Source organism: Schistocerca gregaria, chromosome X, assembly GCF_023897955.1.
Source record: "Schistocerca gregaria isolate iqSchGreg1 chromosome X, iqSchGreg1.2, whole genome shotgun sequence".
Taxonomy (NCBI): Eukaryota; Metazoa; Arthropoda; class Insecta; order Orthoptera; family Acrididae; genus Schistocerca; species Schistocerca gregaria.
The window spans coordinates 565,965,150-565,984,055 of NC_064931.1; the positions used below are offsets into that span (position 1 = coordinate 565,965,150).

The 18,906-nt window shown below is 41.9% G+C and overlaps 1 protein-coding gene across 2 annotated transcripts in view; it reads right to left on the reverse strand.

The window, feature by feature from the left end:
• LOC126298442 (rho guanine nucleotide exchange factor 17) overlaps positions 1 to 18,906 on the reverse strand; it is a 950,787-nt gene that overhangs the window by 314,077 nt on the left and 617,804 nt on the right. The gene's annotated exons all lie outside the window — the stretch shown is intronic.

The window sequence follows — 18,906 nt, forward strand, 5'->3', positions numbered from 1 at the left end:
GGCCGGATGGTACCGTTGGGCCTTACAACGCCTTTTCGGATGGAGTTTAGTTTTTAATTAGACAGAAATACCCACATAATGACTCCAGTTCATTTATCCTGTACGTATCTTTTAAGAAATCTACAATGAAATCTCCGTAAACTTCTGTTCAAGTGGTTCAAATGGCTCTGAGCACTCTGGGACTTAACATCTGAGGTCATCAGTCCCCTAGAGCTTAGAACTACTTAAGCCTAACGAACCTAAGGACATCACACACATCCATGCCCGAGGCAGGATTCGAACCTGCGACCGTAGCAGCAGCGCTGCATAAACTTCTGTCTGCTTCTTTTTGTCTGATAGATAGCTCAATAGTGCATTTAGATTTCTCACAATTAGGTGAATGTCTCCTAGATGGGATTCGTAGATCGTTACAATTACCAGAGTAGTATTCTACCGTAATATCCCCCAAGCACATGCTTCGAGGTTCTGATGTACACAAAAATAAATCACGTCGCTTGGATACTTTCGAGCAAAGCCCAGATGGGGCTACACCGGAATTGGCTCTTACTGGAGGAGAGGAAAAAGAGGTGTGAGTTTTGATAAATACTTGAGGTCCTTCAGATACTTCTGATTAGAGCCGAGATGACTGCAGGCACCGTTTCACTTGAATAATGTACATCCTTAAACGTGCAGTCATTTTTACGTACTATTTTAATGCAATGTTGATTAAATGTAGAGGAATGGGATTTGTGGGTGTAATTATTCTTAACTTTCGAATGAAGTAATGCAACTTGGCGCTGTTTTTACACCTCGTTTTAATGCTGTGCTCTAATTACTTGGAGCTAGTTCCCCCGATTGGCTGATTTGTTTTTCAATACTTCACTGTGATTGATTGGGAAGAGGAAGGAGAGGGAGTTATAAACTTATCACTGTTGGCCGTTTCATTTTTAACATTGTGCTGTGACTGGATGGCGACAGTGGGAAATGAAAAGCCCTCTGCCCTAACACATTTGGACTGGTACCACCACTTTGGATTTTTTCATCGATTATTTCATTTTAATACTGCACTGTGATTGGTAGAAGATAAGGGGAGGGGTTTCTCATTTATAATTACTTATCGGTTGATTTTATTAATCGATGTAATTGATTGTCAAGATCAAAGTCGAAGGTCTTTGACTCTGCCTCCGAATGTAGGCAACTCAAACGTCAAAGGGCAGTTTGTATCCAGATTACCCATAACATTCTTACGTGTATTGTACTGTAGCGTGTAGAATTAACTGCTTCAGGAAATTAGACATTCTATGTGAATGCAGCCTACAACAGACTATTCATCATCTGCCTAGCCAAACGCAGTTAGTGCATCTAGGACCACCTTCTCCATGCATTTGATGGTGGAACCCAAGTGACGAAACACCAATCACGTCTTATAAAACATTATATATACTTACCTTAGCATTGTCTCTATTATACGTTTATACACTTTTCACGCACATTTAATTCTAAGTTTAATGTATCATCGATGCTGAGGTCATTAGATGTGGAGCAGTGTTGAACAAGGATGAATGAGTAAATTTGGCAATATTCATGTTGAACAGAACATTACAGGAATCGCATAAATTGTCTTAGGGATATCATGGGAAACGTAATTAGAAATCGTAAAACAGAGATCTGATTTAAAATCCTCCTAAAAAGGAGGGGACATTTGGGTCTTAAGTCCCGTAGACAACGAGTTCATTGGAGACGGAATGCGAGCTCAGTTTTGAAAAGAATGAGACTGGAAATCGACTGTGGCCTTTTCAATGGAAACAGTCCAGAAATCGACTTCAAAGATTTAGTAAAGCCACGGAAAACCTAAGCCTGAATGACCGGAATCGGCTTCAAATTCGCTCTTCCTGATTACGAGAGTAGTGCCTCAGACAGTGCGACACCTCACCTTGTTCCTGTCCCTGAATTCAAATCGAGTGCCTTAACAGCTATGAAATTTAGTTCTGTTCAAACTGTAAATGACATCTTTGACAAGAAAGAAAGAGAATGTGACCAGCACGAATCATTCACTCTGCAATGTATGGTAGTGTGTAAATTCCTGACAGACTGATTGGGACTCGAATGCGGACGTTTGCCTTTATCGGACAATGCTCTTAGCATCTGAGCTAGCCAGAAATGCGTCTACTTACGAGTCCCGGTCTAGCACACAATATTATTCTGTTAAAAAGTTTCTAGAAAAGTATAAACTGTCAGTTTTTGCATGTTTAAAGCTTAACGTACACCACACAAGTGGGTGCGTTAAAGTACTAACACTATCACATTCCCTACCAGCTAGGGGTAATCGACCTCGAGCTAACTAAAGAGACAAACACTTTTAGTGGGATGTAAGAAGCGGATGTTTTATATCTGTATTTGCATCTGAACATGAGTTCTTTCGATTTCTCTGCTATGTGGAACCTTGGGTGCCATATAACGGCCCCTGTGCCGCATGTAAAGTCACCATGCAGATTTTTTTCCCCTAATAGCACCCCACAATTTGATAAGGGATTGCATGTTTAGTCACAGTTAAGTATTTAGTGGAGTAGGCAGTGACCACCGAGCCACAACAGTCCATTTGACGGGATGTCTAGCTTTAATGTCGGAAGTCTTTGTTTCATCTAGGAAGATGCAGAGGATTTTTTCTTTGCTCAAGTTTTTCCTTGGTAAGCTGTTACGTAGATCGGAAGGCACTATTTGTTGTCAGCGATTTCAGACTGACAGGGCAAGTTTAAACTGTTCCTACGTCTGAATTCTTTCTGACAACCGAGAATTAATATCGTAAACGCCCGCCTCTGTGGCGTGGGTGAACCTAACTTAGTATAGATGCGAACATTGAATTTAACATATAACAGTAACTTTTTTAAGTAATGTAAAAGTCAAAGCACAAAAGCCTTTTAGTCACGAATATTTTTGTTTATTTTGCACAAGACCTGAAAAATTGTAAGGTGATATTACTATTTCTTACTTGCTGCACTCGTAACGGCACAGCATCACTGTTATATTGCGATGGTTATATGTTTTCCCTTGAGATTCTGCAAAAGCTCATAATATATGCAAGGTGTTAAAAAAGGATTCCGTATTTTGAGAGGTGGTAGTACAGACCAAAACAAAAAAAATAATGTCCAGTAAACATGGGCTCTAAAACGCATACATGAAAAGCTATGTCCGTAGCTCGTGGTCGTGCGGTAGCGTTCTCGCTTCCCGCGCCCGGGTTCCTGGGTTTGATTCCCGGCGGGGTCAGGGATTTTCTCTGCCTCGTGATGACTGGGTGTTGTGTGATGTCCTTAGGTTAGTTAGGTTTAAGTAGTTCTAAGTTCTAGGGGACTGATGACCATAGATGTTAAGCCCCATAGTGCTCAGAGCCATTTAAACCATTTTTTTGAAAAGCTATGAACACTCGTTCAGCTTGACAACTGTCAAACATTTATTCTACTGCAGGCTCTTCGCTATTACGAACGACCTACAGAATGCAGCGAACAAATGAGAACACATTACTGCGATCCTGTGAATCAGCAGAACTTCAAATGTAATGCACTTGCTGTTACATACGACCATTACAGAAGATCGTGCCTGCCACTTCCCGTATGGAATAATAGCCTTCACTTATGATGGTAAGTGAAAAAATAAAACTACAATGTAAAAACATTTCATAAATTTAACAGTAACACTAACTTGTAGCGTTAGAACTAATGTATGCATTGCACTTGCCCAGACTGTGACTACTGTTCACAATAACAACACTAATAGTTGTTTGCTGCATGCTGTTTCCATGGAAAAACGGAGTAATGTGTCTTTATTTGTTTATTGCTTTATGTAGGTCGTTAGTAAAAGCAATAAGCTTGCAGTAGAAGAAATTTGTTTCACAATATCGAAGATGAATAACTGATCATAGCTATTAATGTATGCATTTTAGAACCCATGTCTGTTGGGCATGTTTATCTTTTTTGGTCCATACTACTACCTCTCAAAATATGGAATACTTTATATATATATTTGCTTGATTATTTTCGTACAAGTCGCCAGCAGTCAAATGCAACCTTTAATCACAAACATCACCTTATGTGTGGAATATTCATGCCATTTCGAGACTAGAGATCAAGTTCTCTTTCTTTAGGGGACAGCATTGTATCAGCCCACTTATCTGATCACTTATTAGCTCTATGATTTATCGTACAAATGAATATCAAGAACATAATTTCGTTTGCACGAAGGGTATCATGTACTATCTACAACCACCTCAAGATGAGGAAAATGACAAAAATTCTAAATATCCCCCCACTCACTACTTACAACATTATAGTCCTCAAATTAGTTTTTCTGGTACTCGATTTCTGCATTTTAGCTGATGGCTAACTTCCCGCTTTTTCGTCTCATGTCTTTCGTAACTGCCGGCAGTATTTAATCTCAGAATAAAGAAGCTGTGTAGGATGATTCTAACGGTCTTTCTAATACATTTTATGCAAAGATTTTGGAACACCCTGTATATTTATAAGGCTGGAAACTAGTTGCTTGGTACACAGTATCGAAGTAGAAGTGAACTTACACATGTCAAATCAACGCGATTGTGAATAAAGTAAAAGAAACCTATAAGGTTGTTGTTTTACACTCTTTCGCTGAAGGTTACGGTTCTCCCGCACACATTTGTATACATGTGTCACTACCACGAACAGAATTTTGTAAGTCTCTTTTGTTGTCATGTACCAACAGGTTTGTCTCCTTGTTGTTACCGGTAAGATATGCCGTTTTACTAGTTTATTAATGCAACAGTTCTCGCAACAACTATAATTAAGCCCACTTCATGTTTGAGATCTTTGACGACCGTAAATTGCACAATTACTCACATCCAGCGTGTATTATTATGTTTCCGGGTGCACGTGGCAATGAGCCACGCACGAAACTAGGAATGACGAATAAAGTACAGCTTTAAAATACAGATAGGTGAAATGACGTCTGTTCTTAAATTTATCAAGGCTGAGGTGACCATACAGATGAAAATGATTTGTGTTAAACTTTTTGGCAAGTTAGAGGACATTAGATATGAGAAACAAGCTTTGACTGTGGAAGGATACCGGACTTGGCCTTTCTAAGGAACCACAATGTCATTTGACATAAGAAATTTAGGGACATCAAGAAAAAAATAAACTGAATGGCTGGACGGTCATTTAAACCGTTGTTCTCCCGAATACGCTGCTTCCAGAGGCTCCACGACCGACTCACCGATTTATCGAAGTTTGTTATTGGCTTTCGAAATTGATCATAGCGCTGTGCCTGCAGAATGATTACCTCGTTATTCGCTCACGGGTATTTTCATTGGTTCAGCTCCTGTGTAACTAAAATACACCCTCTAATTTGCCGCATGGCAGAACCAACTCGTAACCTGATTTTGCAAACTAATGACCACAAAACTTCCCCTGACGTTACGGGAAACGCTCTAAATACTGGTCGGTGTAACGGCTAGCTCGTAAACTCCACCAAAGCCCCGACAGTGCACTGAAAATTTTCCCGAATACCACACAACAACTGCGTTCGTTGAAAATACCATGCGGCTTTGATCGTTTTCCGAAAATTCCGCTGATGCGTGCTCTCAGATCAGTGACTACGGCTCGCTGTCACATAGCAATTTATCCACGTAAATTTACCCTCCGAACTGAAATATGGACCTAACTATTATTCTTCCGACAGCCGAACTGTTCGGTTTGGAAAAGTTACAAAGTACAACTTGTCCTGAACTGCTACAAATACAAGCCAGGATCTTTATAATTTATCATTTATTTCAGTGGAAACTAGTAATAATGAGAGACGAATAACTAGTACAATAACGGACGGGCAACAGAGAATCAATACACGAGATGGCACTGCCTTTCAACTGAATTAGCTGAATTTAGAAAGCAAGACTTCTGTTCTGGAAGCGTAGGCACTCGCGTGTCTTCTTCCATTCCATATGAAGAATACGTAAGACATCTTATTAGTATGTGACAATATCTGAAGTTTGAAACAAACTTGCGTTAATAGAAAGTAATATGATGAAAAGCAGTGTACCTAAGTATGACGCGATTAGGCTGGCAAGAGCGAATAGGTGATACTAAAGTGAACGCGAACTGTCTTGTAAAAAAGAGTCAGAAAGGTCAGACGAGTTCACAATGACAAAACATTGAATGATATTTTTGATAATCGCCATCCCCACATACAAAATGAAAAGTTTAATGAAGACATAATTCAAGTTCTTATCTGCGCTCTTTAAGCTTCCTAGTGCACTATCCCTAGTAGTTCTTTCGTGATCAGCTGAGTAAATATCAAAATATAGAAATAAGGCGATTTACCAGTCAAGTGTCGGTAAGGTAAATTAATTAAACTGTAATTTGTTGCGTTTTACCTTTTCTAGCTATAGATGGTGCTTCGACGACGAATTTGACAGTCACATTAGATTAGGAGGTTCTTTGCTGTACCTCTAACACGTAGCACGACGAAGTGAGTTTTACTGCAGCACTCTCCACTCCTCCCTTTACCTAAAAACGCCTGTGCAACTGAACACAATGTAACAAGTTATACCTAAGTAAGTTATATCCAATGAAAGATTTATTGAATAGAATCTTTTACATCTCATGGTTCGGGAGTTTCCTGACTGCACATCATATTACAAACGCCGTATTATACACTGCTATTTGCTCTCATCTGGACACGATAGTCTAGACGCAAATTGTATAAGATAGGCTAAAAATTACAATATTGCAAACAAGTCAGCGGTAGAATACTGAAGCAACCAACAAACTTCAAATAGCGGAACGAGGGTCCTGAGAACGGAATTATGCAACTGGAAATTTCAATTCAGTGTGCTTGTCTGTGGGAAGCGAATTGAGAGCTATGAGCAAATCGCGAACGTTGCCTTTCGATTAGATAAGGCTTCATGTTTCTCGATTCCTTTTCTTTCTTGTTTTCTTTCGGGAACGAAGCTATCTTACTTACTTCATTGTGAGCCGGGAAAGAATTAAAAACAGCTACGGGGAAACCTGTATAAGCAGCGCACAGGCGTAATGAACTAGACTAGAAATGGCGATATCGGAGAGACTATTATATCGTGGCTGCCCGTTGTAGTTGCTGCATTTCGTAAAATGGGAGAAAAAATTTCAAATAATGGACGACTTGTTCTCCACTTTCACAAATCACAAGCCAATGGTGTACGTGAAAAAAAAATGCATTTTTGCAGAACCATCTATTATTTTCACCACATGCTTGTAAGTCATACAAATGTGCTTATTTTCTATTTCTACGAATGTAGTTCGGATTTAATTCAATGTCTGACAAAGTAAGAAAGAAAAAAACCTCTAATACTATAGTGGGAAACCTCTATGGAGTATGAACAACATGAAACCGTAGGCATCATCAACGTGACGTTTCATCAGCATTGTTCTTTATTGTGGACATATCACAGTTAATAAGTCTTTACCTTCCTCTGAACTGGCTCTCCCAGTCTAATACAGAGGTGCCACTAGTTTGCATCATGTTAAACATCATGAAAAATATTATAGCCATGAGACGAACAACTATGAATTTGTAGGAAACGAACCTTAGGAAACTTCTAAACGAAACATCCATTACAGAAAAAAAGGTTTAAGTAAAGAGTTGGACGGCAGAGAGGCGAACATTAAATAAACACAGTTGAATACCAGAGGAGAAATGCTTAAAGCATCAAAAGACGACCGTGGCCTACAAGAGGAATCCTTAAACAATAGATGTCGCTCATATGTCATGCCAGCCGGCGGTGCAAAACTTGGTGTCTAGATCCATTTTTACGATATGATAATCCGTATTAACAAATGAACATCAATGATTCATATTTCAATTCAGTATCAGTCCCTTTCCCTCAATACAAGTACTCTGCCTGGTCATGCACTGAATGTGGCTGTTCCTTTGCTTTTCGACTCCACACTCATATCAGCCACAGTCGACTTGGCAGCTTTAGAAGAGTTGAAATTTTCCTGAGGTATTTGTTACTCAAGTGACGTCAATGACTAATCCATGTTCGAAGTCACTGAGCAACACATTCTGATGTTATGCCTCTGTGTTCACAAAACAATACTTCCTGCCTCCGTTTATACTGGCGGGTCAGCCTCTAATTACCTTTAGTGGTCAGTTCCGCATTACATATGGGTGCCCAGAGACTCCAACTTCTCAGCGTATGCCGCAGCCGCTATACACAATGGCATACGCGTCCCATTATCAACACACCGACTATAAGCAACATCGTAACATCTTGCCAAAGCGGATTCTGGCAATAGACAGGTCGATGAAACTGATGACTAATCTACAGTTTGAACATTTTTATATCCTCATTGAAGTAAACACAGGAGCTTCGGTTTCTCTCGTTCATTCGTCTGTGTTTGTTTCAGCTTACAGCGGCGCAGCGTCTCTTGTTAATCCACAGTGGTCGACAGATTGCCCATCAAGGGACAAGTTTCGGTGTATGTTTCCAATGAAAGGGGCTTCTCACATTGTCGTTATTCGTAGTCACATGCGCAGTTTACAATAATGTATGTAACGCTTCTTGGCACTCGATAACCGGGCAAGTCGGTGTGACAACGCCATTTTAGACTTTGTAAGATCTGTGTTACTGATTCATATGATTTTTTCACCTGGTTTAGGTTGAGTAATGAAATTTGAAGCTCACATCACGTTACAACAGTTGGCCATGAATCGTTTCTTCCACGCCAGACCCACCGCGTATACCATAAAGGACGATGAGGAGGAACCGGACCCATTGATCTCCGTTGAGCCAATATCTCTCATTGCGTGGACTCCTACTATTGTTATTGTCAAAAAAATCATTCCGGGGGTTGATGAATAGTCTGCCAGGCTAATGGTATGGATGCATTTTTCAGTAAACCACCTGCTGTGGTCTTCAGTCAGAGACTGGTTGGATGCAGCTCTCCACGCTACTCTATCCTTTGCAAGCCCACTTCATCTTAGAGTAACTACTGCAGCCGGCCGCGGTGGTCTTGCGGTTCTAGGCGCGCAGTCCGGAACCGTGCGACTGCTACGGTCGCAGGTTCGAATCCTGCCTCGGGCATGGATGTGTGTGATGTCCTTAGGTTAGTTAGGTTTAAGTAGTTCTAAGTTATAGGGGACTGATGACCACAGCTGTTAAGCCCCATAGTGCTCAGCACCATTTGAACTACTGCAACCTACACTTCTCTCAGCGTCATCTGACTTAATTTGGTTGCATTCCATTAACCTTGTTTTGCTTTTGTTGATGTTCACCTTAATTCCCCCTTTCAAGACACTGTCCTTTTCATTCAGTGGCTCCTCCAGGTCCTTTGTTGTGTTCGACAGAAATTCATTATCATCAGCAAACTTTTTGTTTCTCCTCCCTCTCCAAATTTTTCTTTCGCTTCCTTCACTGCTCGCTCAATGTACAGATTGAAAAACATCGTATATATGCTACAGCCTTCTGAACCACTGATTTCCTTTCATGCCCCTCGAGTCTTATAACTGAGGCCTGGTTTCTGTACAGGCTATAAATAACCGTCCGTTCCCTGTATTTTACCCCTGCTACATTCAGAATTTCAAAGGGAGTATTCCGATCAACATTGTCAAATGCTTTCTCTAAGTCTACAAATCCTAAAAACGTAAGTCTGACTTCCCTTAACCTGTCTTCTAAGGTATGTGGAGAAATAAAACAAGCATTCTAAGGACCGGAGAGTGGAATGTTGCATCCCTTATTCGGATAGGTAGAATAGAAAATTTAGAAAGGGAAATGGAAAGGTTGAAGTTAGATATAGTGGGAATTAGTGAAGTTCGCTGGCAGAAGGAACAGGAATTTTGCTGATGTGAATACAAGATTACAAATAAAAAATTAGATAGGAGTAATGTAGGTATGTGGTTAATTATGAATAAGGAAACAGGTATGCGGGTAAGCTACTATGAACAACATAGTGAACGCATTATCATAGCCAAGACAGACACGAAACCCACACCAACCACAGCAGTACAAGTTTATATGCCAATGAATTCTGCAGTTGATGAAGAGATTCGAGAAATGTATGAGGAGATAAAAGCAATTATTCAGAAAGTTAAAGGACGTACATTAATTGTGATGGGGGATTGAAATTTGATAGTAGGAAAACGAAGAGAAGGAAAAATAGTAGGTGAATATTGTCTGGGTTAAAGGAATGAAAGAGGAAGCCGTCTAATACAATTTTGCACACAGCATAACTTAAACATCGCTAAGACCTGGTTTAAGAATCGTCAAAGTAGGTTGTACTTGTGTATGAGACATGGAGGTACCGGAAGTTTTCATATTGATTATAAGCACTGAGATTTAGCAACCGGTTTTTAATTGTGAGACATTTCCAGGGGGCAGATGTGGACTCTCACCGTCCTTTGTTGGTTATGAACTGTAGATTAAAAGCGAATAAATTGCAAAAAGGTACGAAATTAAGGAAACGGGACCTTGATAAGTTGAAAGAACCAGAGGGTTGTTGAGAGCTTCTCAGGAATCATTAGGCAACAATTGACTAGAACAGGGGAAAGGAATAGAGTAAAAGGAGAATGGATAGCTTTGAGAGATGAAATAGTGAAGGCACCAGAGGATCAAATATGTAAAAAGACAAGGCATAGCAAAAATTCTTCGATAACACAGGAGACATTGAAATTAGTTGCTGAAAAAGTGCAGCAAATGAAGCAGGCAAAAAAAATCTAAAAATGAGACTGACAGGAAGTGTAAAATGGCTAAGAAGGAGCACATATCACTAGAGGATTCAAATGGTTCAAATGGCTCTGAGCACTATGGGACTTAACATCTGTGGTCATCAGTCACCTAGAACTTAGAACTACTTAAACCTAAGTAACCTAAGGACATCACACACATCCATGCCTGAGGCAGGATTTGAACCTGCGACTGTAGCGGTCACGCGGTTCCAGACTGAAGTGCCTAAAACCGCACGGCCACACCGGCCGGCACTGTCACTAGAGGAAACATAGATACCGCCTTCAGGAAAATTAAAGAGAGGTCTTCGGAGGAAAGAGAAGCAGCTGTATGAATAGCAAAAGCTCAGATGGAAAACCAGTCATAAGCAAAGAGAGGAAAGCTAAAAGGTGGAAGGTGTATACAGGATGGTCAGAAACAGTCTGTAACGGCGTTGCGGGGTAAGTTGTGATGAGGAATAATGGTTTGGGGAAATGAAATGAAATGATCATACTTGCGAAACGCAACTAACTCTTTATTATCACGAAGTAATGAGTGCTATCGGCAGGGGATGGCAAACTGATTCCATAGTTTTAGATTTCCAGAAGACTCGTGACACCGATCCTCACATGCGACTTCTTATCACATTGCGTGCCTATGGAGTGTCGTCCCAATTGTGCGACTGGATTCGCGATTTCCTGTCAAAAGGGTCACAATCCGTAGTAATCGACGGAAAGTCATCGAGTAAAACGGAAGTAATATCTGGCGTTCTCCAAGGAAGTTTTATATGCCCTCTGCTGTTCCCGGGGTACGTAAAGTATTTTGGAAGACAATCTGAGCAGCCCTCTTCGGCTGTTTGTAGATGATATTGTTATTTACCTTCTTGTAATGTCATCAGATGATCAAAAGTAATTGCAAAATGATTTTGACAAGATGGTGCGAAAAGTGGCAACTGACTCTAATGAAAAGTGTGAAGTTATCCACATGAGAACTAAAAGGAAATCTCCGAAGTTCGGTTACACGATACATCATACGAATCTAACGGCTGTAAATTCAACAAAATACGTAGGAATAACTATTACGAATAACAAATTGGAACGATCATACAGACAATGTTGCAGGGAAAGCAAATCAAAGACTACGATGTTTTGGCAGAACACTTAGAAAACGCAACAGATCTACTAAAGAAGCTGCTTGCATTATGCTTGTCCGCCCTCTTCTGCAGTATTGCTGTGGGGTGTGGGATCCGGGTAGGCTGGGGTGGCCGAGCTGTTCTAGGCGCTACAGTCTGGAACCGCGCGACCGCTACGGTCGCATGTTCGAATCCTGACTCGGGCATGAGTGTTTGTGATGTACTTAGGTTAGTTAGGTTTAAGTAGTTCTAAGTTCTAGGGGACTGATGACATCATAAGTTAAGTCTCATAGTGCTCAGACCCATTTTAACCATTTTTTTTGTGGGATCCGCGTCAGATAGGATTGACGGAGGACATCGAAAAAGTTCAAAGAAGGGCGGATCGTTTGTTATTTTCGCGAAATAGGAAAGACAGTGGCGTGGATACGATATGCGAATTGAGGTGGCAATCATTAAAAGAAGGGCATTTTTCGTTGCGGTAAGATCTTCTCGTGAAATTTCAGTCATCAACTTTCTCCTGAGAATGTGCAATTATATGTTGGCGCCCATGTACACAGGAAGAAACGATCATCAAACTAAAATAAGAGAAATCAGAACTCGCAGGTAAAGATTTAAGTGTTCGTTTTTACCGCGTGTTGTTCGAGAGTGGAACTATACACAAATAACCTGAAGGTGGACCGATGAACCATCTGCAGGGTACTTAATTCTGAATCGGAGATTAATCATGTAGATGTAGATGTAATTGCCAATAAACGAAAAATGGAAAAAAAGTTGCAGCGAGTGACACTCCTTTGGCTGCAACGGTATCAGAATTGTCGTTGATGTGGCCAGCTAAACCACTACATTCCAAAGTTTTTTGTACTACTTAAAAACACATACCGCGGTCAGCGATCGCTGACTACATAAATATACAAAAAAAACGTACAAGTTCTCTGCTCGTTTCCTATTTCCTTCTTGTGTGTGAAGTACCTCAAATAATGTAATAAAAAAGTCCTAGAAGACGAAATGTGAGGACATGATTCATATACGCATGATACAAATGAGTGCCGCAAGGAATAAAAGCGCTGATCAAGATTTATAAGGAGCTAGGCAGCAACTCATGATACCGTGGGTCGATAATATAGCGGGTAAAAACATATTGTTTTTTATATATAGAGCCAGTCAGTCGCAGTACGGAAGGATACCGGAGTTTACATGAGTGGCCTGTGGCTCTTATACTCGTTAGTTGAAATGTAATAGTGACAGCTAGAATGGCTACAAGCAAATAAATCTAATATTTATGTGACTGATACTAGTGGAAGGAAATTCGAATGGAATTTGATTTGGATATACGTAATTCCAACTCCAAAGAAAGCAGGTGCTGAAGGTGTGAATATTACAGAACTAGCAATTTAATAAGTTGTGGCTGCAAAATACAAACACGGATTCGTTATAGACAAATGGATAAACTGGTAGAAGCCGACCGCGGGAAGATCAGTTTTGATCCCGGAGAAATGTAGGAATACGTGAGGCAATACTGATCCTAAGACTTCTCTTAGAAGATAAGTTGAGGAAAAGTAAACCTACGTTTATAGCGCTTGTACACTTAGAGAAAGCTTTTGACAGTGTTGGCTGTAATACTCTCTTTCTAATTCTGAAGGTAGCAGGAGTAACATAAAGGGACCGAAAGGCTATTTACAACTTGTACAGGAACCAGACAGCCGTTACAAGAGTTTAGAGGCATGAAAGGGAAGCTTCAGTCAAGAAGGGAATGAGGCAGGTTTGTAGCCTATCGCCAATGTTATTCAATCTGTACATTGAGCAAGCATTAAAGGAAACAAAAGGAAGACTCGGAGTAGGAATTAAAGTTCATGGAGAAGAAAAAAAACTGTGAGGTTTGTCAATGGCACCGTAATTCAGTCAGAGACAGAAAAATACTTGTAAGAGCAGTTGAACGCAAGGGACAGTGTCTTGAAAGGAAGACATAAGCTGTACGTCAACAAAAGCAAATCGAGGATAATGGAGTGCAGTCGAATTAAACTGGCTGATGTTTAGGAAATTAGATTAGGAAACGACACACTTAAATAGTAGATGAGTTTTTTTTATTTAGGCATCAGAATAACTGATGGTGGAAGAAGTAGACAGGATACAAAATGTTGACTGACAATGGTGTGAAAAGCGTTTCTGAAGAGAAGAAATTTGTTACATTGGAATATAGATTTAAGTGGTAGAAGTCTTATCTGAAAGTATTTGTCTGGAGTATAGCCACATATAGAAGTGAAACATGGACGATGAACAGTTTAGACAAGAAGATAATAGAAGCTTTTGAAATGTGATGCTACAGAAGATTGTTGAGGATTAGGTGTGTAGATCACGCAACTAATGAGAAGGTACTTAGTAGAACTGGGGAGACAAAAAATTTGTGGCACAACTCGACTGAAGCGATCGATTGGTAGGACACATTGTGAGATATCAAGGGATCACAAATTTAGTATTGGTGGGAAATGTGGGGCGTAGAAATTGTAGAGGGAGACCAAGAGATGAATACTGTAAGCAGATTCAAAAGGAAGTAAATTGCAGGAGTTATTCGGAGATCAAGAGACCTGCACAGGATAGAGCAGCATGGACAGGTGCATCAAACCAGTCTTTGGGCTGAAGACCACAACAACACATACGTAGAGTTTAGGTGGCACCCTACTGAGCCCTGATACAGAAAAATTTAACGCCGCATTCACAAAATTCTTTGATTATGTAGGCAGAACGTCAAACGCATCGTGATCCACATCACACGTCAAAATATGGTTGTACCGCATTAGCTGGGAAGTAAGTAAAAGCAACCTGGAGCAAAGGTTAAAACACGAGGCTCATAGTCTTGTAAAAAGGGATTCAAACCTTCGTTTGGCCATCCTGATTTAAGTTTTCCACGGTTTTCCTAAATCACCTGAGCAAAACATGGAATGATTCCTTTAATTCCTTTAAAAGATCACGTTTAAATGCCTCCTTCATAACTGTCTCAGTCAAGCTTGTAGCACATTTCTTATTTTTCTTATACACTCCTGGAAATGGAAAAAAGAACACATTGACACCAGTGTGTCAGACCCACCATACTTGCTCCGGACACTGCGAGAGGGCTGTACAAGCAATGATCACACGCACGGCACAGCGGACACATCAGGAACCGCGGTGTTGGCCGTCGAATGGCGCTAGCTGCGCAGCATTTGTGCACCGCCGCCGTCAGTGTCAGCCAGTTTGCCGTGGCATACGGAGCTCCATCGCAGTCTTTAACACTGGTAGCATGCCGCGACAGCGTGGACGTGAACCGTATGTGCAGTTGACGGACTTTGAGCGAGGGCGTATAGTGGGCATGCGGGAGGCCGGGTGGACGTACCGTCGAATTGCTCAACACGTGGGGCGTGAGGTCTCCACAGTACATCGATGTTGTCGCCAGTGGTCGGCGGAGGGTGCACGTGCCCGTCGACCTGGGACCGGACCGCAGCGACGCACGGATGCACGCCAAGACCGTAGGATCCTACGCAGTGCCGTAGGGGACCGCACCGCCACTTCCCAGCAAATTAGGGACACTGTTGCTCCTGGGGTATCGGCGAGGACCATTCGCAACCGTCTCCATGAAGCTGGGCTACGGTCCCGCACACCGTTAGGCCGGCTTCCGCTCACGCACCAACATCGTGCAGCCCGCCTCCAGTGGTGTCGCGACAGGCGTGAATGGAGGGACGAATGGAGACGTGTCGTCTTCAGCGATGAGAGTCGCTTCTGCCTTGGTGCCAATGATGGTCGTATGCGTGTTTGGCGCCGTGCAGGTGAGCGCCACAATCAGGACTGCATACGACCAAGGTACACAGGGCCAACACCCGGCATCATGGTGTGGGGAGCGATCTCCTACACTGGCCGTACACCTCTGGTGATCGTCGAGGGGACACTGAATAGTGCACGGTACATCCAAACCGTCATCGAACCCATCGTTCTGCCATTCCTAGACCGGCAAGGGAACTTGCTGTTCCAACAGGACAATGCACGTCCGCATGTATCCCGTGCCACCCAACGTGCTCTAGAAGGTGTAAGTCAACTACCCTGGCCAGCAAGATCTCCGGATATGTCCCCCATTGAGCATGTTTGGGACTGGATGAAGCGTCGTCTCACGCGGTCTGCACGTCCAGCACGAACGCTGGTCCAACTGAGGCGCCAGGTGGAAATGGCATGGCAAGCCATTCCACACGACTACATCCAGCATCTCTACGATCGTCTCCATGGGAGAATAGCAGCCTGCATTGCTGCGAAAGGTGGATATACACTGTACTAGTGCCGACATTGTGCATGCTCTGTTGCCTGTGTCTATGTGCCTGTGGTTCTGTCAGTGTGACCATGTGATGTATCTGACCCCAGGAATGTGTCAATAAAGTTTTCCCTTCCTGGGACAATGAATTCACGGTGTTCTTATTTCAATTTCCAGGAGTGTACTTTAAGACAATAGAATCAAGTTCTGAAAACTCTATTAATTCGCCGCGGGCTCAGTATTCGCTACAAAATTCTTGGGCTAACGCTGATTACTTCACCTGTTTTCACTAAGTTTTTTTTTCCCTATAGCCCTCCTTGATCATCGAGTTTAAATAATTCATACCGACTGACAGAATAATTCACCCTAGCTACTCAATTCAGGTATTTCCTGAACCGTTTAAGATATTACAGTTCTGTTTTCATCTAAATAAATTGTGAAAAGTCCTCATTAAAAGGTGTAGTCTCTTTTCATAGCTGTATCTGTTACAGAGATACGGTTATGATTCAAATGGCTCTGAGCACTATGGGACTTAACTTCTAAGGTCATCAGTCCCCTAGAAATTATAACTAATTAAACGTAACTAACGTAAGGACATCACACACATCCATGCCCGAGGCAGGATTCGAACCTGCGACCGTAGCGGTCGCGCGGTTCCAGACTGTAGCGCCTAGAACTGCTCGGGCCCAACGGCCGGCGATACGGTTATCAATTTCGCTTTTTCAAATGGAGCTATAGCAATTTCAGTTGCTAATATAGTAATACAAATACACATATATTTTCATCATATTACCGATCAAATGTGATATATATGAAATAATATGACTAATTTTGAAGGAAATATGAGTTTAAAAAACCGCTCCACCAATTAAGGAGCTTGAACGCTAACCACATAACTGCCGTCATTTAGCGCACAGGGGCGCAACGCACCGGTACCTCACTGACGCATAAAACTTCTCCTGCGATTTTATCGAAATCGCCGGCGTAGTTCGCCTTACTGCTTGCACATTATGTTGTTCTAATGGTCCACTAAAAGTCTGCCAAGCCTGAAGTAAATTCGTGATCCGAACGTAAGTTCTAAATATCGCGAGTAATCAGAATCTAGTAGCTGCAGTTTGAAGAGTGAAACTAAGTTGCTTATTCACAACACGATACGTACGTACACTCTAGTAGTCAACGCTCCGGCGGCTTACCGACTTGAACGCGGTGCGGACGAAATGTGACTGGTGACGGCACAACCTCCAGCCGACCATTCCGCGTGGCCAGCTGCATTCACAGCCGACGACCTGCGCGTGCGGAATCTGAGATGCGCTTACAGCGCTAGGGAGAGGGGGGGGGGGGGGGAGGGGTGAATGTTCGCCTACTCTTTTTCCGCTCTCTTACACGCCCTTCCCAAATAAAGATGAGCTACCAGAGTGGCCTATTTAAGAAAAATTCTCTATCGTATTAATTCTGATATTGTGACAATGGGTGTGCGTCCACTTGAGATGAGTGCATTGACCGCTTCAACACGAAAAAAAAGAAGGTGATTAAACATAAAAAAATGATTAGGAAAGTTGTCGTTAAACCAATTGAAAGCTTAAAAGCATAGCTTGTTGATACTGGTCAGTACTGTTGAGAGCATGAACTACATTCAAATAATTACCACTAATATCAAACCATGCCCACTTACGTCTAATGAGATTGTTGTGGGGCATAAGGTCCAAAAGTAGTCGATTTCCTTTTACGGACCGGGATGCTATTTTAACTCACATTTTAGCTGTAACCCAACTATGATACCATTAGATTACTAGATAGCATATCGTATGGCTGAAGAGCATCTACACCTATATGATTACTTTGGAATTCACATTTAAGTGCTTGGCAGAGGGTTCATCGAACCACAATGATACTAGCTCTCTACCATTCCACTCCCAAACAGCGCGCGGGGAAAACGAACACGTAAACTTTTCTGTTCGAGCTCTGATTTCTCTTATTTTATTTTGATGATAATTCCTACCTATGTAGGTTGGGCTCAACAAAATATTTTCGCATTCGGAAGAGAAAGTTAATGACTGAAATTTCGTAAATAGATCTCGCCGCGATGAAAAACGTCTTTGCTTTAATGACTTCCATCCCACTCGCGTATCATATCTGCCACACTCCCCCCCCCCCCCCCTATTACGTGATAATACAAAACGAGCTGTCCTTTTTTCACCCTTTCGATGTCCTCCGTCAATCCCACCTGGTAAGGATCCCACACCGCGCAGCAATATTCTAACAGAGGACGAACGAGTGTAGTGTAAGCTGTCTCTTTAGTGGACTTCTTGCATCTTCTAAGTATCCTGCCAATGAAACGCAACCTTTGGCTCGCCTTCCCCACAATATTACCTATGTGGTCTTTCCAACTGAAGTTGTTCGTAATTTTAACACCCAGGTACTTAGTTGAATTCTTGTACGAGGGCTGTCCAGAAAGTAAGTTACGATCGGTCGCGAAATGGAAACGACTATGAAAATCCGATAAAGCTTTGTAAAGATGTGTTGCGCAGTGTCTTTAGTATGACTCTAGGTAGAATTATGTCGCTCTTTTCATTCCTGAGCTCTTAGTGAGCGCGTAAAGATGTTATAGAAAATAGTGTCTGCCGCCAAGTACGAGGGCCTTGTGAGAATTTTCCCCTGAAGCTATGCAACCAACATTACATAACTGTCGTGCGGTTTCTTCTTCAAGACAATTCTCAGCCACATTTTGCAGGGGCAATGAAGATGTTCCTGCATCGTTTCAATTGGAAATGTTTGGTTACCCACAATACAGCCCGTAAATGTCTCCCACTGAGCTTCATC